The 24,945-nt window shown below is 38.6% G+C and overlaps 1 long non-coding RNA gene across 1 annotated transcript in view; it reads left to right on the top strand.

Moving 5' to 3' along the window:
- Positions 1-2,026: 2,026 nt before the first annotated feature.
- Positions 2,027-24,945, top strand: part of LOC308191840 — a 46,876-nt gene continuing 23,957 nt past the window's right edge. The window contains exon 1 of the long non-coding RNA XR_013948303.1: positions 2,027-5,596. This is a non-coding gene — a long non-coding RNA (uncharacterized lncRNA). The remainder of the gene's footprint in view (positions 5,597-24,945) is intronic.

Here is a 24,945-nt window from a genome sequence, read left to right as displayed (position 1 = left end):
TTACTTCTAGGTTAAGAAATTAACTGTTTTGGAAAGATAACTTAGGTGTAGTTTTCAAATTGGACCTAACAGGAAATTGTTCCAAGTTCTTTTACTTATGCCTGGTGTCATACAGAGATAAATTAGATGTGAACAAAATTCTGCTGTATTCAACAGAAGGAGACAACATTAGGGTTCTACTGCTATGCTGTGTCTCAGGTTATTTCCCAAAGAAAGTTTAAACTGAGAAGGATTTGGCTAAAATAATCTTTTTTTTTTTTTTTGGTATAAATTATTATTTAGAAGTGTGTCCACAGGAAGCAATTAACGGAGATTGGATATACCATTCTTGCCAAGAGGAAATGAGAAACTGCATACATTGTTTGTGGAAGATACTTGTCTGGAAATCATAATTCAATACTGTTCCTGTCGAGCAGGAAGACGGCTTGTAATTTTGCTTGTAATGTGCTTGTAAATTTTATTCATTGATAGAAAAGTCATACCAGTGTCAACGGCAAGAGAAAGCAGCTGGACAGTGAAAGAATGGCTGCCAAGCACACAGTAGAAGGCATTTCAGACTGTGCCACGGGAAAGAATTAAAATAACAAAAAATAAACCTAGTGTGGGAGGAAGCTATTAAACTCACTGAGGAAGTGGTGGCTTAAGTATCTGTCCAAAGAAAACAGCTTTTATTTTATTTTATTTTATTTTATTTTATTTTTTCTTTTTCCCTAAGGACTACCAGGTTAATCTGTTTCTTGGCTTGTCAGTGTATGCTTCTTACTCTTTGCATGTATATTTAGACATGAATAAGATATTTTGAGAGGCTCTGTGTGTGCAAGTGTTGGTTGCCTGGGGTAGGTATGGTGGGGGAGAAGTTATAAGACTTGCTTATGTTTATACCCATTGGGCTTTGAGATAAACTTCAAAGATAACATGTAGAACATTGCTTTTTGAATTCAGTAGTTACAGATGTATGCCTAATGCCTGGGTTTAGTAGCAGCTTCCCAGGAGGGAATACTCTCTCGGATGCCTGGTTTACTTGAAGGCTTGAGGAAATAACTTTCCTGTCTTAAACTTCTCAGAGGCAGGCATGGCTTAAGAAGAGCTTTTCTCACCCAAAGCACTCTCAACACAGCCTGCTTTCTGATGTATGTTTATCAGGGTAGCTCAGGGATCTTCCTATTGAACAGTGACTTGTAAATACAAAATAACCATTTATAGAGAATACTGTATGCAGAACCCTGTATACAGATTTTTATTTATTTTTTTATTTTTTTTTTTTCAGTGGTTAGAAAAAGACTCCAATCATACTGGGTTTGGATTGAAGTATTTTCTACCCTTTAATTAGTAAGAGTGTTTGCAAACTACAGGCGTATCTCACAGCGTATGAAATTATGATTGTTAGCAGCATAGTCACAATATGGTCATGATACGTTCAATATCTTAAAAGTGTTATTAAAAAAATCTTGTTTTATTCGCAAACCAGTACATATTTGGAGCTAAGAATATATGTAGCAGAATATATGTATCCTGCCATAAAGGATATGTCAGATTAAAGGTAAGTGTTTCAGCCGTTCTTGAAAATCATGGAGGTAAATATGTAAGGTATTTCAGGTACTTACTGAACTGTATAGTGTACTCTGAATACAGCAGTGCACTACTGTACCTAGAGCTGATGGCAATTTACCTGGAGTGTTTCATTACAAATGCAAACCTTGGTCTTCCTCAAAAAGACAAGGAAAGGAAAGAAAAAACACGCTAAGAAAAGAAGCAAATTTCATATCAGACAAAGTATATTTTCCTGTTAATCATTTAAATACTGATTACTTAAATCACTTAAATAGTACTGTATTTATGCTTTGTCATATGTACCTCAAAGGCAAAATACCATGTAAACAAGAAATTTCACTTCAGTGGGAACTAATTATTAGACTAATTAACACAAATAATTATTAGACTGAGAATACAACTTCCAGCATAAGCTAGAACATGAATCTTTGGATAAAATAAAATAAAGAATACCAGGGAAGAAAGATATATAACTCTGAAAAGATTCACTGCCTAGTTTCAAGCCAAATAAATCAAAAACAACTATGATCACAGTGTTCTGGAAAGCACTGTTATTACACTATGCTGTGCATCCTTTATAGGTGGATTTTTCTGTGTGTGGTACAGCTGGTTTTATCAATAGGTCAAAATATTCAATCTAGGTGGCTTGCATTTCTGCCTGAAAATATGTACGTGAAATCCTACATAGAAATAACTTGATTTTCAGAGTCATCTAAAATTATCTTAAAGGTTATGTGGACTTGATGATGCTCCTTGCTTCTATTTCAAGCTATTATTTTAGGACACCCAGCGCAGTAACAATAGCCCCTGCTAACATAATTTTGTTTTCAGATATGTTAGTGGAAATGTTTAGCCATGTAAAGTGTTAGTTTTAATGTAAGTTAAAATACTTTCTATGTTCTCACTTTTTTTTTTTTCCTCCATTATATTCTCCTGTTTTCCATACTTTAGTCTAACTGCTGTAAGATTGTAAGATTGGGGTTGTTTCACTGCAGGGAGAAAAGAGCTTTAGTTTCTCACAGTAATGAACTGTGGAGGTAGTGGTTAGCTACTAAATAGCAGTGGTAATGTGTTGCATTTTCTTTTCTTCTTACGATTTTCACCTTTTTTTTTCCTTTTCTTTTTCTTTTATTTTCTTTTATTTTTCTTTTCCCACCTTTTTTTCTTTTCCTTTTTCTTGGAAATAGATCCCATGTTAGGCTGTTTGTTTTCCATTTGGTGGAGTGTTGGACTATACCTCTCTACGGAGATGTTGATGAAGAAAAATAGGGAACATCCAGGCAACCTCTGTGTGGGCCATTTTGTAAGTGCTCTCACTGGTGAGAGTGTTTGGGAGATGTGATGGTGAAAGTAGCCATTTCACAACCTATGGAAAAATGGGGACATTTGGAAGAAAGAAGCCCCAGATTAGTGAGAGCAGAGACATCCAAAATCAGACCAAGGACCTTGTGCTGTGTCATTATTTCTACAGAGATTTTAATAATGCCTTCTCTAAGCTGAAAGAAAGGAGGGAGAGAAGAACTGTTGCCTGTCTTCAAGTGAGATGGTCTCCTGATGTATTTTTCAGAGGTGGTCCTTGAGATTTTATGTACTGTGGAACACAGTAGTATTGCAGAAATTTAGCATGAACAGCATGATTGTTAGGAGACACTGTGTAAGGAGCATTTGTTCATTAATCTGCTTTCTGTTTGCCACACAGGTGTGCTTCTGGGCAGTTTCACTCTGGTGAAGACACTTCCCAGGTGATGATATGTACAGGTGTAATGTGTTTCTCAGGGAGGTTTCACTGACACTTCTTTCTCAGGTTGTGTGTGTGTTTTTGTTTCTCCAAATATCTGGGGGAAAAAAAAAAAAGGAAAAAAAAAGGACTGAAAGCACGTGCTTGTTCTTTGTACATAAATAATAGGGAGGAGAAGTGCAAGGGTAGGAATAGATGCAAAGGAATTTGGGACTCATTCAGTGTGTCTTTGACACTTCATGACATGTACTTTTAGCTTTATGAATTTAAATTCCTGTCATCTTAATATAGCTTGTAATTATTCCTCAGGGTACTTCAATTATTGAATGCCTATTTAAAGTAACTAATAAACTATCTTTGACAGATGTGTGATTCAAGTTCTATCAGCATGAATGTGAAACAACCAATCTTTTTCCTCTTCAGTGCATATTTCCTAATAATTTGATGAAATAAATCTTTTTTTTTTTTTTCTCTTCCCCATGGTAAAGTTGATTTATTATTTGTGTGTTGATGCTTTACTAGAAAAAATATTTATCTGCACAAACTTACATACATTTGGTACATATTAAACTCAAAATTGAAGAGCTTGTGCTTTTTTCTTTTGCTATAAGTGACGGTTTGGATTCATGTGGTAGGGCTAGGCAGTGGTGCAATTTAAAATGTTCATAAGCTACAGATTATTGATTAGAAATGTTTCACTGCATTGAAAGCTCATTTTCAAGATGAATACATTTAATAACACGTCTGTTTTGTGGAATAAGTAGTATTTTGCAGCAATCATGGAATGCAACGGCTACTATGTTTCCTGTAACAGTAACTGGGAAAAATACTTTATGGTGAAACTAAACACCCTTACAGGTGTGTGTTTATGTAATATACATCATATAAGTTGTATGAGTTACCCAGTTGTTTCCTCATGCCTCCTTCCCAACGTAGGTCCTTCTCAGGTCTTTCATCAGCCTATGACAAAAGCAGTAATGGCCATGTTTGTGTAGGCTGAACTGATGGTGAGAACCAGATAACTCTGCTCAGAGACGGAGGAGGAATTACAGTACCTTGCCCCATTTGAATTTTTTTTAGCACTTGTACTGGGGTGACCATCCATGTGCAGGGGGACTGCTGGTTTAGACCTCTCTGTGACACACTTTCCTCTCACTTTTCTTCTGTTGTCTTCCTCTCATAAAACTATCAACACTGTGATACCCATGGTTCATCAGAAATTGTTTTGAAAATAGCTGTCTTCATTTCTGGAAAGTGTAAAGTATTCTCCTTTGTTTTTACTTCTGGCTTCCCTTTCAGAAATGGAATAGAATAAAAAGCTAGCGACAATGACATTAGAAAACAGGTTTGATTAAAACAAACAAACAAACAAAACCCAACAAAAACAAAACATGTAAGGCCATGCTGCTGTGTCAGTAACTGGCTCTCTGTGCTTTCCTTTTTTTTCTTTCAACAAGAGGATATGAAACTGGTGGAGGCAGCATTTAAGCAGCACGGAAGTTTGATTATCTGTGGCGTCAGTTCTGTGTCCTGGGATGAACTTGGTTGGTCAAGTTGGTTAACAGGGTCTCAGCACTTTAGGATACTAGTGTCTATCTGTAGGAGCTATTCAGAAGCAAGCACGGTCCTTGTAGAAATCAGCATCGGTCTTGTGGGAGGAATTTGAAAGAGAGAGTCTTTCATCCTAATGGTCACTGAGAATGGCAGGAGGAGGAACTGGTGGGTAGCAGGTTTGAAAAGAAAGATGTAGATCAGAAGTAAGGAACTCAGAAGAGAAGAGAAAAAGAGAACAAAAATAATGCAACTGAGTTTTAAAAATTCCATTATAGTTTTCACAGGAGAGTGTTTAATTATCTCCAGCATAAAACAGCATTTCAGTCCTAATCATTTCCTAAGCAAGAAGCAAATGAGGTAGATAAGCATCACCTGAATGTTACTTGTGGTGGCAAGGAGTAAGAACCTTACAGATGTTTCTCTTTTTCTGAAACTATAAGGGGCCTAATCTGACAATTGCAGAGGAGGAAAAAGAAATATACCATTTTATCTTTATTTAATTTTTTCCACTAGAGAATTGTGCCTAAGCAGAGACCAAATCTAAGTTGTAATTAGCAACTCACATTCTTTTGTTTGTGAAAGGTAAACTGTCCATCCAAGTTTTATTTTCCATGTGGGTCAGATCAATAGCTGAATAATTGATTGGCTGACAATTGAACAGCTGAATTATTGAAGATTTTAAATGAGAATTTCATAGAAACTAGGACGGATGCCAGCAGAAGAAGCTTCAGGTACATTAATGGAAGTAGTAAGGTAAAGCTAGTCAGGACCCTTTACTGAAGTTAAGATTATGCATGTCAATTCTTGTTCTGTGTGTGTCCTCAGCCTGTTCTTTCCATAAGTAATAATTTTTATTCCACTCACCTGGACACTGGGATTGTAGCTCTTCCATTTTCCAGTAAGTCCTGCTGCCAGGATCTCTTGGCAAACACAGTTTTACCCATGACAGAATGTTGTGATGCCATTCAAAATTGTAAAAGGTGTCAGGCTTTGATTTTGCAAAAGCACTGCTCTTTTGTGACTCGATTGAATCATTCTTGAAATCAACAGGGTTGGATTAGAAACAAATAGCTCTTGTGCTGTTGGTTGGAGAAAACTATTACAGTATTTTTCTTTTTGCAACCATTCTGTTTGCTACATGTGTTAAAAATAAGTGTCTTGATGTTTGTCTATGGTTTTCGGGTACAACCCACTATTAGGGGTAGAGAAAAGGCTTCTGTAATGAACACAGGCGCAACTCCTTATCTGCCTGTTATGCAATTTGTGTGATTATTAATTTTTGTAACCCAAAGGTTGACCCGCATTCTCAGCGTGCAAAGATGTGTATCCTAGTAGAGGGTGAAAGGGAGGGACTGTAGCTGAAAATGTATGGGCTTCTGTTCTGTGGAACATTTATGCATGATTTTTAGAACTCCCTCGCAAGTGTGCTTTAATGCTTGTTTTACCCGTATAAGTTAGAGGGAAATTTGCTAGTGTCCCTTGTATTTAGGTCAGCTCATGCTTTCCACTATAAAGGCAATTTTTTCTTTTAGAGTTCTCAAAGATGGCTGTTTACAGCTGGCCTTTGATGATCAGCAGAGGGATTTTCTGTTTTAAAAGTCATTGTTTCTTGCTTCTCTCAGAAAAGATTTTTATCTAGTGAAAATAATTGAATGTTGAGTATAAATGGTATACTACAAACACAGTGAAGATGATAGAGCAACACACAATGCTAAAGGAATATTAAATTTGTGAACTCTGGCAGTGGACATTTAGGAAATGCCATATTTATGATGCATCAAACAGCGCAGTGAGAGAGGAAAGACTCCTGGGACAGCATTTGTTACTTAACTGTTATTTAATTTGCCTTGCAAAACAAACAAACAAAAACAACAAACCCACCAAAATCGAAGACTTGGGTAGTACATGCTGTGGTAACAAAGGACAGAAATGAATTCTTAACTTAAAATACAGGAGATGGTGATATGCTGCAAAAATAATGTGAAGTGATGAACTTGCAAATAATGGTGCAGCTTTCCTGGTTTTGAATAGTGATATAAGTACTTCTGTGCTAATTAGTGACAGATTATTTGCTGGACGAACAAATTTGTTAATTAAGCATGTTTAAAGTGAATAATTTTGTAAAATCCATTCATATATTGTACAGGTTTCCCTCTGGGAGCTTTCTAATTAGGGAATTAGAGACTAAATGAAGAGTAATTGGGAACTGAATTGTGTTGGGAAGGGTAATAAATGTAATGGGGAGTCATAGTTTGTTTTGGGATGGTCTTAAATGGAAGTTTCGTTATATTAGATAAGGGATCACAAAATCCCCATTTAATATCATATGAGGGAACCTAACATAGCATCAAATGCATAGTAGCTTTTGACATAGAGAAGTTGCTGTGTAGACTATATTTCACATGTGAAGCTCTTTCTTATTTGGACTGAAAACATGTAATTCTTTCTCCTCATCAGAGTCCAGGGTACTGTGTCTTGGTGAGTGATGAAGGAATGGGTAGGGAATATTCACCTGGGTGCCCTGGCACCTCCTGATTTTTGAGTACAGTTGAATAACTCATCTGTTACATTGTGAAACTGCAGCTTCATATAAAGTATGCGTGGCATGCTGTAAATGAAGTGTTCCACAATCCCATTGTGAAAGGAGAGAGAGAAAATGACTTCTGGGAACTGGCACTCAAAGGACAATTTTAAGTTAGAATTGGAAGTTTCGTGGGGCTCTTCTTATTGTTCTGTATTGATATCGTGCACTGCACAGCAAGTGACTTGATCATAGATACCATTGCAGTAACGGTGATGATGTTAATAATGGCAGCAGAAGCCAAAGAGTCATCTTAAGTTGGTACTTCTGCTCACCCTTTCTGTGTGCCTGTGCTCTTGAACAGTCAGCTGAATTCCTACAGAAGTAGATTATGCGAAGCATATTGGTTGCTAACATATATTTTCCATTTTTGTCCTTTATAAACACTCTGAAAGGCATCACAAAAACTACGCAAGCATTTAGCAAACATGGATTCTTAGTATGTGTTTTTACAGAAAGTTTGATTTGTACAGTGATATGATTTCCTTTGTTGGTAGGCATGAATATAGTGTTGCTTGCCTTCATGGAATATTGACTCAGGGCAGAGTAAAATAAGGATGAAGGACACCCTGGTGTTTCTCTGGGCTAACCTATGCTGGAGGAGTCCTTACTGTACACTTGACATGGATTTGTGAAAAATACCTAAATTCATAGAATGGTTCTGGTTGGAAGGGGTCTTAAATATCATCTAGTCCCAACCCCCTTCGAATTGTATAATTAAGTTTGGGTCCCACTAACCTATGTAAAAGCGCTTTCATGCAGACGAATGGCATCCATTTTAGAAAGGGACACAAAACAACTAGCCTTGTTTAAGTTCTATACTTCCCAGCTACAGAAGTCCTCTGAGGGGGAAAAAAATAATAAAAAATTCTATCTTATGCCACTTAGGTGTATGTTATGAGTTTTCCTTTGTCTTGTATCTCACTCTGAAACTCTGTATGGTCTTAATAAAGAGCAGAAAATATTAATCAGCTATAATGCCTTTCATTGTTGAAGGAAGCTCTGCTAGTAAGCTTTGTAGTTTTGGAAAGGTTTATGCTTCATTCCAAGGCTGATTTAATAGTCTCTGAAGTAGAGAGGTCATGTCACATTAAATACAGACACTATAAATTAGTATATTAAGATTTATGTACGTAGCTTCATACATAAATCTCAAAAACAGAAGCTTTAGGTGAAGATTTTGTTAATGGGATGAAGGCTTCAATTGGCAAGGACAGAAGTGTTTCTGTAGTAATTTTTATTTAATTATTTTTTAAATCCCAGTCATTCCTGTCCCCTTGCTCACACAATAGCAAAAACTATATGCCACAGACATCTATAAATTCTCATGCATCAGAGACTCCTAGTTATTTCCTTATCTCTGTTGTAGGTCTTAAGAGACATTTGAGTGCCAGGATTTTCTTCACTGGCAGAAGTCATTAAAAAGCCTTCCATTTAGGATTTCATAGAACAGCATTCCTGCTACTCTTCTGTCCACAGACATCACCACAGACCTCTGAAAGACTTTGTCTGGAATTTTTGAAAACAGAACAACAACAACAAAAATTTTGTACATGCATAATCATGGTTAAAATCCTGCCCTTTGTCACTGGCCTCATACAAAAACGTTGATCTTTGCCATAGAGTTTTTCAGAAGGGAAGAATTTATTCTTAGTGGCTTTCAAGGTTTTGCATTTTCTTTTTGTTTCAATGCCTGTTGTTATTATTACATGACCAAAAACTTCCAAATGCTGTTTGGAAACAGAGTTATGATTTTGCGTTTTGGTTTGCAGCAAGGCCATTTAATGGAAGAAGGCTTCTTGCATTCCACTAGTTGCTCTCTCGGCCCACTCTGGCTTTAAAACCATTTTCTGATGATTCCTCCATATGTCTGTGAAACATTTAACATTTAAGGCCACCAAACAGTTCTGCTCTTTACAGGCCAGGCCTTTGGAATAGGATGAATTGTTATGCACAAAAATTAATGAAGATGAGAATTTTTTAAATCATTTTGCTTGATTCTTAAGACAAACAGAAACTTTACAGAAATCTATGCAAAGAACAGTCTCACTATTTCTGAAAGGCTAAAAACTCCCCCTTAACATTAAACATAAATATATGAATAAAAAAGTCGTGGGGTAACAGAAGAATATGAAAAAGAACTGGATCAAAACTACTTTATTACTGCTACTTTGAACACTATTTCTAGAAGCCTGCCAGAAGTGCAAATTAGTCTGCAAATGCCTGTCAAAGTACAGGTCTGTTACTTGAAATATATAATTATCTGTATTACCAGTGCATCTAATTGACAACTAATAATTTGTAATATGTATAGGTAAATCACTTAGTTGAAGTATATTTGCTGTCAGATTAGCAATGAAAATACTTCAACATTCTGGAATGCAGGTCCAGAGTTGAATTACAGGGTAATATATTTGGACTGGAAACTACACTATATCAGTATTTTTAAGCATTAAAAAACTGGCTAAAGTATGTTCCCATATTTCACAGAATAACCATGTAATGGTATTTCAGTCATGGAAAAGGGTATCACAGAGTTGTTATCCATTGAATCAGGCATAAAAATCATCAGACCTTTAAAAATGATGTCACATCCTAATATGTACCTGAGAGGATCTCCCCTGCTGTTGTATTATTAAATACTATATAGTCTTCATGGTATTGCTCAGTGTTTAAATATCATAGGTTTCCCCCATTCCTTTGGTGTTATAAAACTTTAGTCCTACAGGTGTACTGTAGGCAGAGCTGTGAGTTGAAATCCAGTATATAAACACACTTGTGCTAGTTTTGAACAGAGAGGCTCAGGTACTGGTAACTAACTAGAGTTTAGAGTGGGATACGTGCCAGATAGCTGCTCAGTGAGCTGTGCTGTGCCCTGTGTTGCCACCGCTATATTGCTGCTGTAGAACTAGCACAGCAAATAGCTCTATCTACACCTCTTGGCTGTCACAGCAGGGGCTGAAGTCTATTCCTGTCCTTTATGAACTGATGTTTTGGAACAGGCTTCGACTAAAACAGCCTGAATCATTTGAGGTATTCTTCCTCTGTATGTTGTAATCCTTTGAGCACACCAATTGTATCAACACTGTGCCCAAGTATGATGAGCTTTATTATTATTATTATATATATACACATACATATACACACACACACTTTATTATTATTTTATATATACACACACATAGATATATCTAGCCTGTGAAGTAGGACACTTAGCAGGACTTCCAAATGAGTCCTGACTCTTTGTACAGACATTTCTACAGTCAAGGAAAGAGAAGGAGGAAATGAGACGTGGTAACTAAAACTCATTGCACACCACTGAACAGATCTGTATTTTTATGCTAATCTTTATATGCTTAATCCACAAGGCTTGGAATGCACGAGTGAAATTGTTGGTTGTATTATTCCACGTTCACTAACATAAGTTGCATTCTCTTTCTGTGCTACTCTTAGGAGAAAGTCTTTCTATTCTTTACATACAAGAAAGCTACAGTTTTCTTCTGAAAGCTAATAGCTATATCCAGCTTTGTTCTTAAAGCCTGAAGTTCCCCTAGGCTTTCCTTAGAGAGTCTCTTCTATCCCTGGAGAGATATTCCCTGTGCTTCAGCTTTTAGACAGAAGCGATATCATTATGTTTGTTTAATACTTGGCATATTATCAAAGAGGATGATTGACCACCTAGAGCACTGCAGGGATGGAGTCACTGGGTCACATGAAGAGCAGAGTTAATACTTGCCAACATGGTGGATGTGTAGGACAGGGAACTATGAAACGTGAATATTCAAGAATGGATTGTTTAAGACAGCAGCTCATCCTGGCTCCATTGAATATAGGACTTCTCGTGACTCCTGCTTGCCTGAAGCTACTCCTGCATCACTTTCCTTGAAAATGTGCAATGAATTGATAGCATCTGTCAGAATGAATCAGCAGGTATCGGTTAGCTGCTCCCTGAAGGGTTCATGCATTAGCTCCTTCATACTAATGAAGGAGCTTTGCTGAAGATCCCCGGCTCCTTTTAGAGATCTTTTCTCTGCTTTGTTCTCTACTGTTAAGAAAAGTGTAGTAATGTTGCTAAAGGCAAAATTGAAACGGTAGCTGTATTTGCAGAGCCATGAGTATTACCCTTAATTAGGACAGAAGTGTCTGTTGACCTCACTGGCACTCCCAGAGATCAAAGGTGATACAGACTTTCAGACTCTCTACAGTAGTACTAACTTTTCTCAGAGTAGGATTTTCTGGATTGCAGGTTCTCAAGTTTAGCTTAAATGTCCTTCAGAAAGTCTTCACAGTGCTTTTTTTTTTTTTTTAAGTTGTATGGCTGCTTTTCGAATATTTGAACAGATCTTCTTTACTGACATCAGCAGATATAGTTATATCATACTATCAGAAAGTGCCACTGTGATGTATCCACACATATTCTACTAAATTATGATTATTCAGCATCCTAAATACCACCATAAATGGAATGTAATCTGAGTTCATTAGGGTGGATAAAATTCACAGAATCACAGATTGGTTTAAGTTGGAAGATACCTTTGGAGGTCATCTGGTCCTGGTGGTATGTTTTGTGCTTGAATTTCTTTGACTTTGTACCTTTGTAAATAAATGATTGTAAATAACTATGACCAGTTAATGTTTCAGATCATCTTCCAGAACTTATATTTTATGGGATTCATCTTACCTAGCTTTGACTGTCTATAGTATTAAACTCTGCCCTGAGCTTGTTCACTCCAAGCTCTCTTTATATTCAGTGAAAACAAACAGGTAGTTTGGGGACAGGATTCATGTTGATTTACATTAGATATTGATCATGGGCTGAAATCAATTGTATTTGAGAAATTCTTCTCTCAATGGTATCAAAGGAGATTACATTACTCCCTCAGATAGAGAGAGACATCCAATTCTTGACACAAGTCTCTCTCCACACCTTTTCTGTAAATGGTGACTAGTTTGCCCATAATCATTTTTTATTTTTTTTGTCTGATACAGAATGTATTATTAGAATAGTTCGGTTGGAAGGGACCTTCAGAGACCATTGAGTCCAGCTGCCTGAGCACATCAGGGCTAACCAGAAGTTAAAGCGTATTGTCGAGGGCATTGTCCCAATGCCTCTTGAGCACTGACGGGCACGGGGCAGCACCCAGCTCCCCAGGAAGCCTGTTGCGGTGTGTGACCGCCCTCACGGCAAAGAAACGTTTCCTGATGCCCAGCCTGAACTCCCCGGCGCAGCTCTGTGCCGTGCCCGTGCCCTGCCAGCGGGTCCCAGGAGCGGAGGCCGGCGCCTCCCCCTGCGCTTCCCCTCCTCGGGAGGCTGCGGAGAGCAGCGAGGTCGCCTCTGGGCCTCCTCTCCTCCAGGCTGGGCAGCCCAAGTGTCCCCAGCCTCCCCTCACAGCACATGCCTTCCAGCCCTGCCGCCAGCTGTGCTCTGGAGGCTTTCAAGGACCTCAACATCCCTTCTGCGTTGTGGAGCCCAGAACTGCACACAGTATGCGAGATGAGGCCTCACCAACACTGAATGCAGCAGGAGAATAGCTTCTTTTGACCGGCTGGCTGCGCTGCGTGTAATGCATTCCAAAAAGCGTTTTGCCTTCTGTCTACCAGGGCACACTGCTGGCTCATGCTGAGCTTGCTGCCAACCAGCACCCCCAGGTCCCTTTCTGCAGAGCTGCTACCCAGCCACCCGGCTCCTAGCCTGTGCCTGGGTCCGGCATTGCTCTGTCCCAGGGGCAGAACCCAGCATTTCCCTTTGTTGAACCTCATGCTGTTGCTGATGGCCCAATGCTCTGATGTACCTAGATCCCTCTACAAGGCCACTTGTAGTCAACAGTTCCTCACAGTTTAGTATCAAGAACCCACTTATGCCCATGTTACAGGCTGAAGGTGCATTTTGCTAATTTGCAAACAGTAGGTTTAGCCCAGTTAGACTGCATGAGTTGTTAGTCCACCTGATGCAGCAGAGCGGTTTCTTTCATGTTTATTTATCTGAAGATTATGTGGTTTCAAAATGGCATCCATGGAAATGTCTGCTCATTTGTGCCCTAGAAGGGAGAGGTATGCACCCTGAACATCATGACTCAAAATCTACTTACAGCATATAAACTAACTGTGTGACAAATGCTCTAAGTTTCATGCCTAAAACTTGACAGATTTCCTATCACACTGCGGTACAGTGCATTGCTCCTCCATGCTACTTGATTGCTTTGTGTGGCATAGCACTGTTCTTTTTGTTAGAGACAGGTATGTGTGCTCCTTTCCTTCCAAGCAGACATATTATGCGGTACAAACAGGGAGCTTGTATCCTAAAACTAGGCAAGAACATAACTGTGCATCTTTGTCATTAAATGGCAATGAAACTCAATGCTCTTGAGCTCTCTTGTGTTCCCTCCCCACCTGAGTTTTGATTTCTAAAGAGAATCTATCAAGGAAGCCCTGATCCTCATCAGCATGGTGTCACCTTTTATATTGCTGTCTGCTAGATTTATACCGGAAAACCTCATGAAATCTGTTCTCAGTTCTTCATGGTAAATGATTTTATTCACTTCTAGTGCAATGAATGATGCCTAGTTTTCACTTGGAGATAGTAAATATAAGACAAATTCAAATAACAGAAACTGAAGTGGGAAAGATGATGAAGTAAAGCTATTTTAGACATAGACAAGCTTTATTGTTACCTGGAGTCCAGGGTGAAATATTGTGCATTCTTAAGATTATTTCTTTCTCCATGTTAGTTTTGTGGGTTTGGAAACCAATTAACAGTATTCAGTATTTTAAAATCTTTTTAAAAGTTCCAATTATATGAGCATTATATTACTATTTCTCAACTTCTGTGATTTTCAGCTTCATTTTTAATTTCATCCAATATCCATTGAAAAGGTGGTGTTATAAGGAAACAGTCTGATAGATGTTTTAGTTCCTGTGAAGTGGCTAGAATATTGTTGCAGGTGTTGCTTATGGATATAGGTAATACTGAATATTTTCATTTTTAATAAAAGTATGGAGAATTTCCCTTTACATTTTTCCTATGCGTGTGAAACACTGAACTATGAAGCATGATTTAGGGGGAAACCTTGTTAGAATATCTAGTCCAAGCTTTTGGCTGTTAAGTCCAGTTTAAATAACTAAATAACTTTTTTTTTTTTTTTTAAGGTTCTGGGCATAATTAAGGTCATCAAGAGTTAAGTTCAGTAATTAATTGGCATTTGGGAAGAATATTAGGAAGATTTTGTAGATACTTGAATCACTAAAACACTACTGTATCCATGATAAGTGTTCTCTACCACCTTACTCACCTGGATAGGGATCTTTCATTGTTTTTGTAGTTTCTCATTAATACTGACTGACATAAAACCGTCTCAGGATTATCAGGAGGTCAGCGGGTGGTGAGCAATTGCGTTGTGCATCACTTGTTTTCTTACACGTTATTATTATTAATACTATTATCATTATCACTATTATTATTATTATTGTTATTATTATATTCCTGTCTTAATAAACTGTCTTTATCTCAACTCTCCGGCTTCACTTTCCCGTTTCTCTCCCCCATCCCGGAGAGGGAGGGGGGAGGGTGAGTGAACGGCTGTGTGGTGTTTAGCTGCCAGCCGGGTTAAACCACAACAGCCCACAGCGACTTTCTCAGAACCATGAACATCATAAAATTTGGAACTTAAAATCTACTATATGCAAAATCCTATTGACCCACCCATTTTTGCGCACAAAATCGGAAACCATCTTGAACACCCCAAAGTTGTTGATTGTATCTGGCAGTCTGGTTGTTTACCACACCTGTCCATGAAAAACTGATCTTACCACCTGCCTTAGAAACTCATAGAGGACTTACACCAAAGACATTTCTCCAGACAGTTAAAACATATTTTTGAATAAGCCAACTTCCTGTCACTAGGGTGCAAGGAAGAAAGTATCACAAAACTTCCAAGCAACTGTTGCACGTGACCTGATGCTGAAATCTCTATTAGAAGCCATCAGCAACTACAATTTATGTAGAAGAAAATGAGACTTAAAAAAACATTACTCTGGATTCCCTCTCCCACTTCCAACCACTCAACCCAAGCAAACACATCAGCAGAAATGAATTTTCTGCAGACCAACAAACGTTAGATGTAACAGCCTTGTAAGAACGACAAACACATTTCCATTGCAGTAAAATTTCTGCTGTAAGGTCAATTGTTTCAGCCATACACAAGAATGCTTTTTGTGATATATTTCATTCACCACTTTTTTGGAAAGTATGAGTGAAAATGGACAACCTCTATGCAGCAGAATATGTTCACATGGGCAATTGATAAAGAACAAATGAGTAGCTATTTGCATAAATAGGGTTTCAAAAATATTCACTCCATCTTTGACCTATCTGTCCTGATTCCTTGATGATGATTTACAGAAAATAACTGCAAAAATATTAAGAATGAATTTTGTAATGTGGATAAATAAAATTGAATGCTTAAGATAATTTTTTCATGATTATGTATAATTTTCCTCATATACAATCTTTGCTACACCTTCAGTCTTTCATTGGTGCAATCTACTTCCTAAGTTTATCTAGTCTATTAGTTTACACAGAGTGATGTCTCAGCCTCCACTTAGTTTGATGTTTGCTGTGCTCTTATATCTGAAGAAGGACTAATGTGCCTCAAGAGATGGCCATTTTTTACAATTATGACACTTAGTATAATAAAGAATATTACCTCTCCCTCAAAAGCTTCCATTGTTGGTGTTTGTTACCTCCTAATGTGAGAACTTTATTTTCTGTAGGTGGCATCTTTCAGTGCTTCACTATTTGTAGAATAAGAAAGGCTTTCTTCTAGAGGTCAGACCTGAACTCATTTGATATGATTTAAGCCTCTTTGTCCTTTCCATATGTTCAGTGGCTAGGATATGGGAAAGCAGCTGTCATTTTCATTCTTTAAGAAGACAAAGGAAAATAGTTTTTAGCCTAGAAACTGAAATTTATTTCAGGTTTTTATGGTGTTTAGTGTAAAATGTTGAAGAATGCAAACTTGAAAGTATCTGTTTCCCAAATGGCAGACTTCTCAACTTAGCCTGACAGATAAAAACCTAACTTTCAGAGTATCAAGCAAACCTAAAGTAACAGCCAATGTAATTTGTCCTTGTGTGACTAGCAACGAGGAAACAACATCATTAAGTGTGAAATACTGGATGGGAAGGAGACAGAGAAAGAGAGGTGTGGAAGGTTCTGCCAAGAATCTATCAAGTTGAAGATGGACAAAGTACATTCGGTACTCTATAAAGAAGACATAAATGCATATGTTGTAAAGACACATCTCTAGTGTGCAATAGAAGAAATGCCATTAAGTGGGTAAAGCAGAGTACTCTGTTTTCTTCTGTAATTAGTGAAGTAGAAATGTACGTAATAATGAAGAAAATTGCACTCTAATCCACAAGTGCATTACTTAATGTTAGCTCATGAATGTGAAGTATCTGGAGGTGCTACTATGGTGAGGTCTGTGTAGTGCAATTTACTTTCTGAAACAAATTCCCTTTTATTTTCATAAATATTCTTGATATTCAAACACCACCCTTCTCCCCCTCCAAAAAAACTACTATAAGCATGCTGAAAATTAAAAGATTGAATATGCAGTTAAAATGCCTATAGGAATTCCTTCTGGGTTGAAACTTGACACGCACAATTTTAGTATAATAAAGCACTTCTTTGTCTTTTGTTTTAGAATATCCACATAAAAATGAAAAAAAAATAAAAGGACAAATCATAAAAGAAGAAAAGGAGTGAGACAGAAAATAATAAATCTGAATTATTTCCTGAAATTCTGTCAGTGGGTTTTCCCACATACAGAACAGATTATTAATAGATCTGATCAAAGGAAATGAATTGTGATAATCTAGTCATCTGTGGTAGTTAGATGATATTTTATGTTCTAAAAAGATGGAGCATATTCCATTACACTGAAGACAAGGATGAGATATTACAAAATCTGATTATAAAAGTGCATTCCAGTTGTTATTCTAAAGGAGGTTTTTCAGGTGTTGCTATTTCTAAGAGAGTGATTCGTTTTCCTCTATGGGAGTTAGAGTGGCTTTCTAATATGATAAAGTGTGAATTTTTGCTCCTGTTGTTTACGTAAAAAGCTATAGGGCAGCTCTTCTGATAGTGGAGTGGTAACATTAGTTTTCTTTTTGTTTGTTTGTGTTTTTGTTTTTCCTTTTGGTGCAATTAAAAGATCTTAATTTTGTTGTAGCAGAGGATTTTAAAAACAAAGTTATTAAAACAGGAATTGTGCAGCAGCATAACTCAAGGCACTATTTGGAAGTCTGAGGTCTCAGCCTCTTGTGGTTGTGGTACCATTGGTACTATTTGAGTGGCCATATCTGTTACATAGCTTTTTAGGGATTAAGGCCTTGTTTTCAGTTCATGTGTAGTGGAAGTATTGTTTGCAAATGTGGTGGTGGAATTCATTAGGCAGTTGACAAAAATGCAGTAATAATGTCATGGAAAATCATAGGCCGAAACAGTACTTTGACTTTGGGTGCTTCTGTTTTAAGATGCCCACTTGCATTATGCTAGATATGACTTTGTGAGTTATTAAGTGTTTGAGTGTATTGGTTGTACATTTGGGTTATTTTTCAGAAATACTGATTACCCATAAGTTTCCGTGAAGGTTGCAGCTCCCCAGGTGGTGGGAGAGCAGAATATTCTCAGAAAGGAAACCCACTGCAGAAAGAAAACGAACTGTTCTCTACCAGAAAATTGAACAGCATGTGGAAAGCTCATGCAAACAAGAGTTACTGCAAATGAGGGGACAGATGGGCTTGGCAGCCTGTCCTTAAAATGTCATGTAGAGAAAAAAAAATACCCTTAACTTGGAGCGCGTGTGAATGGGGGTGGGAGATTATTGGAGATTTAATGGCCACTATGTTTTTTTTTGGAAAAAAAAAAAACAAAACAACAACAAACAACAACAACAAAACCAAATAACTTCATTCTGTATTTACTTTTTTTTTGGTTGTTAACTGGTTGAATTTTTCTTGAACTTCTCCAGGTAGAGCTGAATGTAATGATTTCCTTTTTCTTCATTCTACTTATCAGGAAGTAGGGTACGCATATCATACCTGCAGTTCTCTTCATCTGACCTGAAGAACAGAGAGACTGGTTGAGAAGAAATTCACCTTCAAAGAATCATTGACTAGTCCTGGATGTTATCCTTTATATCTGGCATTCAGATGTATTCCTGTGCCCTAGACAACCCAGGACACAGGAACACTCTAGAGAATGACATTTTTTATTCTTGTGGTTAACCTTAGCTCTTACCATCCACAGTCCATAGAGAAATACCTGTAGGAATATCTGCCAGATAGAAAGATATAACAAAAGAAATATACTCATGTGTATGTGTAATGTGCCACTATACTATTGCTGTGCATAGTTTGTCTGCAAGAAGCAGCGTGCTGCAAAACCAAATCCATTAGTGTTCATACTGTAACAGAATCAATAGCAATTTTTAAATGAAAACAAAATAAAGATAGCCAAACCTGAAGCAAACAAATGGTAAAGAAAAAAAGAAGGAAAAACAACAACAGGAAACCCAGCCAAACAAAACCAACCAATCAAAAAAATAAGCCACCCCAAACAGTAAAGAGGAAGAACACAGGGAATGTTCTTTCGTGTTTCCAGGAATCAGGCATGAATAGGAATAGACTGCTGTGGTAGGTTCCTGCTGTAGAGCCCACATCAGTTTTAAGAATAAATAATAGATGTCACTGCTCAGTAAGAACTCATTAACAGCATCTTCATAGCCAGGCATCCTTGGTGATGATCAAAAGCCAATTTTCTATACTGGGAAAAGATGCTGATAAGATGGAGCAGCTGATGGTCTAATAAGTCAAAGTATCTGAAAGCCAGGTGCCATAGAGGTAATTTCCTATGGACGGTCAGAGCTATATTATGTGATAGGAGCACAAAAAAGGAGAGGAGCTGCTTTGCCTAGAGGGTATCAACAGGCACCTCCAGGAGTCATGTTATTTCTTGACCCCAGGGGCACAGAGACTCTGTTTTGTCTACAGAGCTAGGCAAGCAGAGTCATGACCCATTCTTGGGGCTCTTTTTGTCTTATTTTATGTGCCTTGAAGGAGGCAAAGATGCAGAAGACCCTGTGTGGCTTCCAAAGGTAGACTGGCAATTCTGCCTGCCTTTCTTGGTACTAAGGCCATCTGAGACACCAGTAATGATGTTGGTAGAGGAGAATGAGTTGGCAGAGACTGGGAGTTATATGAGCTAAAGTATTTGATTTGGTGCTGTGTGTACGGAGAGCTCTGAGGGCTATCGCAGCAGTGCAATTCTGTGCTGAGGTCTCCCACAGCTTCATGTGTCATTTACTGGGCTTTTTTCTCAGATTTGCACCAAGATATTTGGTCCTGTTTGTATACCTGCATTAAGATTGTGCCATCTGGTTTTAATAAGGAATTAAACTTACAAAGAGACTTCGATTGGATAAAGAATTGTTTAATGTCTGGCATATTTACCAGAAATTCCCACCAGACAGCTTCAAAGTAGTAGCTACTGGCTGCATAGTGGCTTTCAATAATTATTCACACATAAGCTGCTTTTAACCTAAATTGTCTATTACTAAGAAAACTAAATTGAAGGCCAGAATGCCTTGTATAAAGGCAGAACTTTTGTGTGTTGACAAAGCCATAACTAGGACAAAGACTACTGCATTTGTTAGTCCTATCTGAATAGTAAATTAAAGAAATCAGCAGAAAAGGCATAGAAGCATTTTTTTATCTTTCTTCTGTCTCCAAATGGGAGAGAGCCTATTAGGCCATTTCATCATCTTCTTGCTTATTCCTTAAAAATGTACAGCCTGCACCAAAGTACGTCCATGCATCTTACTTCAGGCACTTTTTTAATGAAAGGTTTGGATTGTGCATATTTAAAGATGACTAAGTTTATGTAAAGCTTTAAAAACTGCACTTGCTAATCAAACTGAGAATGTTCTAGATACTCATTTTTTCTGTGATTTCTTCAGATTGTCAATTGGTATAAAAACAGAAAAAAAGGCATACTAATAAACGACAGACTACAGCTAAGGTAACATACCAACTTCTGCATATTTCTTTAAGCATAACTGATCTACTCATCTTATTATAAGCATTGCTACAGGTTGGTGTATATTTATAGGTCTTATCAAATACCTTAATACTAGTAAGGAAACATTTTTGCCATGTCTTTGAAAACCAGTTGCACAAAATTCAAAAATTCCTAATTTATCAGAAATTGTATCTCGAAGAGGAAATAATTTATTATTATTGTTATTTTTCTAATGAATCAACAAATTCTTAAGACATTGTTCACAGTATGTTTTTTTTTTTTAATTAAGTGCAAGACACTAAAGGCTCATGGAAGGAAAAGCTTTAAAGCTTGGAAATGAAATAATTAAAACTAATTTACAACTGAGCTCTGGGGTGATGAAATCCCTATTAAAAATAATGTTTTATGGTTGTTGATATAATTGCAAGATGGAGGAGAAAGTACCTTGGCTGTTGACTCAGAAGGCTCAGTCTTGATGAGGTCACTCTTTGCTTTATACTCCGTTATCTGTAGCCAATGCGGTTACCATCCGGAGTTGCCCAAGCCTCCTTCCTGTGGTTTGGTATCACCAATATGTTGATTGTTATGTCAGTTCTGTTCCATTCACATACACAATAAACTCTGTCAAGTATATTTAAGTTGCCTAAAAAGGGTCTCATTTCTAAGTGACCAGTTCGAGTTTAGCCTTAACAACTGTGGTATGTGCAACATGGGTTTTCTAGATGTCAGGCTGTAGAAGGAATAACATAAGCTCTTTGGTGAAAATGCAGAAGGCTAAATGCTGCTCACAAACAAGTCTGTGAATTCTGGTAGATCTGCTTCTGTTTAAAGACTTTTTTCAGCATCTCAAATTTTCAGAAATGGGTTCAAAATATTTTGCACCTGTGTTAAAGAGACAAATTCTGCACATGGCATTTTACAAAGGGGCTGTATGCTCTGGAGGAAAGAGTCCTCCTAAAATTTGAGGGCAGATAGGTCTTTAGTTCTCTTAGGCTCTTCAGAAAGTGTAGGTTGTCTGCCATCTGATGCCACTTACTGACTTCTCTGAAGTTAACAGCTAGCAATCTCTGATGGGTGGATTGCACGCAGTACCTGACTGTTCTTTCTGAGAACATTGGCCAGGTTTAAAGGGTTGGGACACTCAACTTGTTTCAGAGTTTCTTCTGTTCACTTTGCATAGACAGGTGTAGTTTCCCTAGAAAAGTTCACTGCATGAGGAATTTCCTGCCAGGAAAAGTGAAGGTTTTAAATTAAGAGTTACCCACATCATCTATCCTATACCTGTGCCACCTTTTACAACAGGACCTGTCTGATGTTATCATCTCTTGCAATTTTCCTGGGAATATTTTGGTATATTTTCCAGGGCTCCTCACTTCTCAGATTTATATGGTTAGATAAGAACCTCAGGTTTAACATTGTAGAAAGTGTGTGTCTAAGCTTTTAGTGATACTGTGAAAAACTATAAACTTGACTATAAGCGGAATCTTTTAAGATAGAAGCTTAACACCGCCATCCACACATGGTGATTTAAATAATGGGTTTTGTGATTCTTAGACTTGGGGTTGCCATCCAGGCTTGTCAGGATGGTTTGAGGCAGAGAATGGGAGCAAGGGGGATTAGAAACTAAAGCAGCAGAGTACCAGTGGGTCACTCTTGAGTACTCAGAGGTACAAATTGAAGGTTCATGTTGGGGAAGAACAGGACAGAACAAGGGGAGCCAAAGTCATTGTCATCTCTGTGGTCATTTATATCCTTGCCTTGCTCCACAACAGTGGAGAATTAGGTCAATCCCTTCAGAAGAAGGGCAGAAGATACATGAAGCATTATTTTACATCCTTGCAAACATGATGTGTGGGTAAAATGTTCCTTCTCTTTTTTTACAGTTGTATTTGCTGATATTTCTCACACTGGAATTACATTACCAAAAAAATCCAATCATTATAGGAAAAGCAAGCACCCCACATTCTCTCTTCTGACAAGGTCTATTATGCTTTCTGAAGAACCAGTATTTATAGATCCAGTCCCTCAGGATGCTTTCAGCACAGAGCCAGTAAAATATGAGTAGTGACCGACCAGATCTTTGTTAGCAAGGTGGAGCTGGCTGACTGGGCTTTACACAAAGGAAAGGGAGCCTCTCACCTTGTCCTTCCACTCTCCTCTGAGAGTCAAAAGCTTCCCACCTCAGCTCCTACTTCAGCTCTTAGGCAAAATCATCCATCTGTCTTGCATTTCAGCTAAAAGCTTAAGCACTGCTCATAATGGCCATGCCCCATGGTCCGAATTGGGTTCCAGAGACTGCCTTTCCTTTCCTACTTGCAAAACTTTCAGCAGTCAAGCTTTCTGCTGGCCTGCCCACGATGTAAAGGTTAAAGGTGTCTGTGGTGAATCTGCTTTGGGCTGTGCTCTGCCTGTTCAGACTGAAGAACAGTCCAAGCTAGAGGGGATGTATGGCCATGGTTGGTCTCAGAAGAAGGTTTGTGCTGCATGCAGTGGCACAAGTGGCTGAGGGCAGGTGACTGTGCAACTATTCATACCCACATGAATGTGGAGAGGAACAGAAGAATGTTATTAGCAGAAGTAACTGCTACCTTTGCCATTACCACCCGGTACTCTGAATACATAGAAATCTCCTCCTCTTCAATCTGTCTGTACTTGTCATGCTCGTCATTTGCAGGACAGGGCCTGGCTGGGACTGGGAGTGTGGGCACAAGGGAGTGGTATTGTCTTGGGCTGTGAACCCGGAGTAATGCATTACACCTCGGCAGTGAGGCACAAAGGTGTTCTTTAATGCTGATGTTCCCTTCCAAGGTTTTCTGCAGAATTCACGGATGAGGACCTCAGAGTGAGCGCAAAGACTGTCCTCTTCTCCAGAATCCACATGGGGAACCTGGGACATGGGGTCTGGTCTGCACCAGGGAGGGCAGGTGGTGCTGGTGAAAGAAAGGGAGAGAGACGGTGTGGGGTTCTTTCTGGATCTCAGTAAGAAAGGGCTAACCACAAATGGCTGTGAATATATATAGTGAGTAAATCTTATGCCCCTTCAGATGCTGGGAACCCTGCATTTGTGCAGCATCAGAGACCCTGGATGGATTTTCCCATAGTAGGCTACGCAGATACTGTCTGTGGAAAGAGGTTCCTCCTTTTCAGTCAAGCTATTCTATAATTTGCTTGCAAGAAAGCAACATAAAGGATGTTTGTATGAGAACTTGCTGTACTTTTAGATAACAGGTTGTGTAATAGCTGGCACCCAGTGGGAGCTGCTGTCAGGCTCCTCTGTTACAATGAGCAGGTTGAGTTTGTCCTGCTGCCAAGGGATCTGTGCTCCACAACACAGCCTGAAGCCCACACTCCCTGCAGCATAGTTCAACACAGCACAGGCTTGTGCCTACAGTTATATGGATCACTAACTCCTTGGTGCATGGTGATCTCCTAGCCAGGATCAAAACATTCCATCCCTTGATCGCCATACAGTTTGCTTTTCTCAAAGTTATTACAAGTTACAGATCATATTGCTAACATAAGGGCTTCTCAAGCCCTAAGTTCAAGGCCCAGTAGAGAAGATAAGGCCTGTTCAAGGTCACAGGTTCCTCAAAACCAATGTCTTCTGCAAGGCTCACAGTATAGAGTCTGAACTTTCAAGTAGATGTGGACAGATATCTCTTCAAGACCTCTGTACTAGGAGGACATGGGCTGCCCTAGGGCTCAGTTGTCATGGGTTTTCAGGAAGATGACCCTCCTCTTCTGGAATCCGAGGTGCACTGATAAGACCTCTCATCCCTGGTGGTAACCATGAGGCAGCAGCCTTCTGTTATTTCACTGGCTTTAGCTGCTGCCACAGGAGCTCTTGGGCCTCTTGTGGTCCAGGCGGGTGGGCGGTGTGATTTCCTCTACACCCCTGCAGAACTACACTGGGTCTTGTGGGAAAAGGTTGGTTCTGCATCAGGAAAGACAGCAGTGGTAAAGGAAGGGGGTTAAAAGAGTTGTTTGAAGAAATAAGGGGTTTAAAATAGGATTGGAAAAAAGTACAGCGTGTGAGAAAGGCAAAGGCTATCAAGGCAGGAGAAAGGTAGGGTAAAGGAATGCGTAAGTCAGCAAGAACTATTCATTTGTGGCTCACAGGAAATACAGGGGTACAGATGGCATTGGCTGTTTATATATCAAGACTAACATGTCAGTTTGTTTCAGAACTTAGCTCTTGGTATTTTGTGAACTTTCTGTTAAAGCATGTGGCCTCAGTAAATGCTTGAGGATTTTGTGGTGACACGCTTATAGGCTTGTATGTCCTAAGAGGAAATTGCTCATGAAATGGACATGGAACAAATCGTCTGGCTTAATTTCCTCTACCAGGTACCTAGGCTGCATACACCAAGCTACTTTGAAATTTGCATCAGCCCACTAGATGTGGGAGTGACACCTTTTGTTTTAACAGCTCAGCACTGC

This window comes from Anser brachyrhynchus (genome assembly GCF_964034855.1).
Source record: "Anser brachyrhynchus genome assembly, chromosome: 1".
NCBI lineage: Eukaryota > Metazoa > Chordata > Aves > Anseriformes > Anatidae > Anser > Anser brachyrhynchus.
The sequence above is the reverse complement of the archived record's forward strand: the minus strand, read 5'-3'. Positions and strand labels throughout refer to the sequence as shown.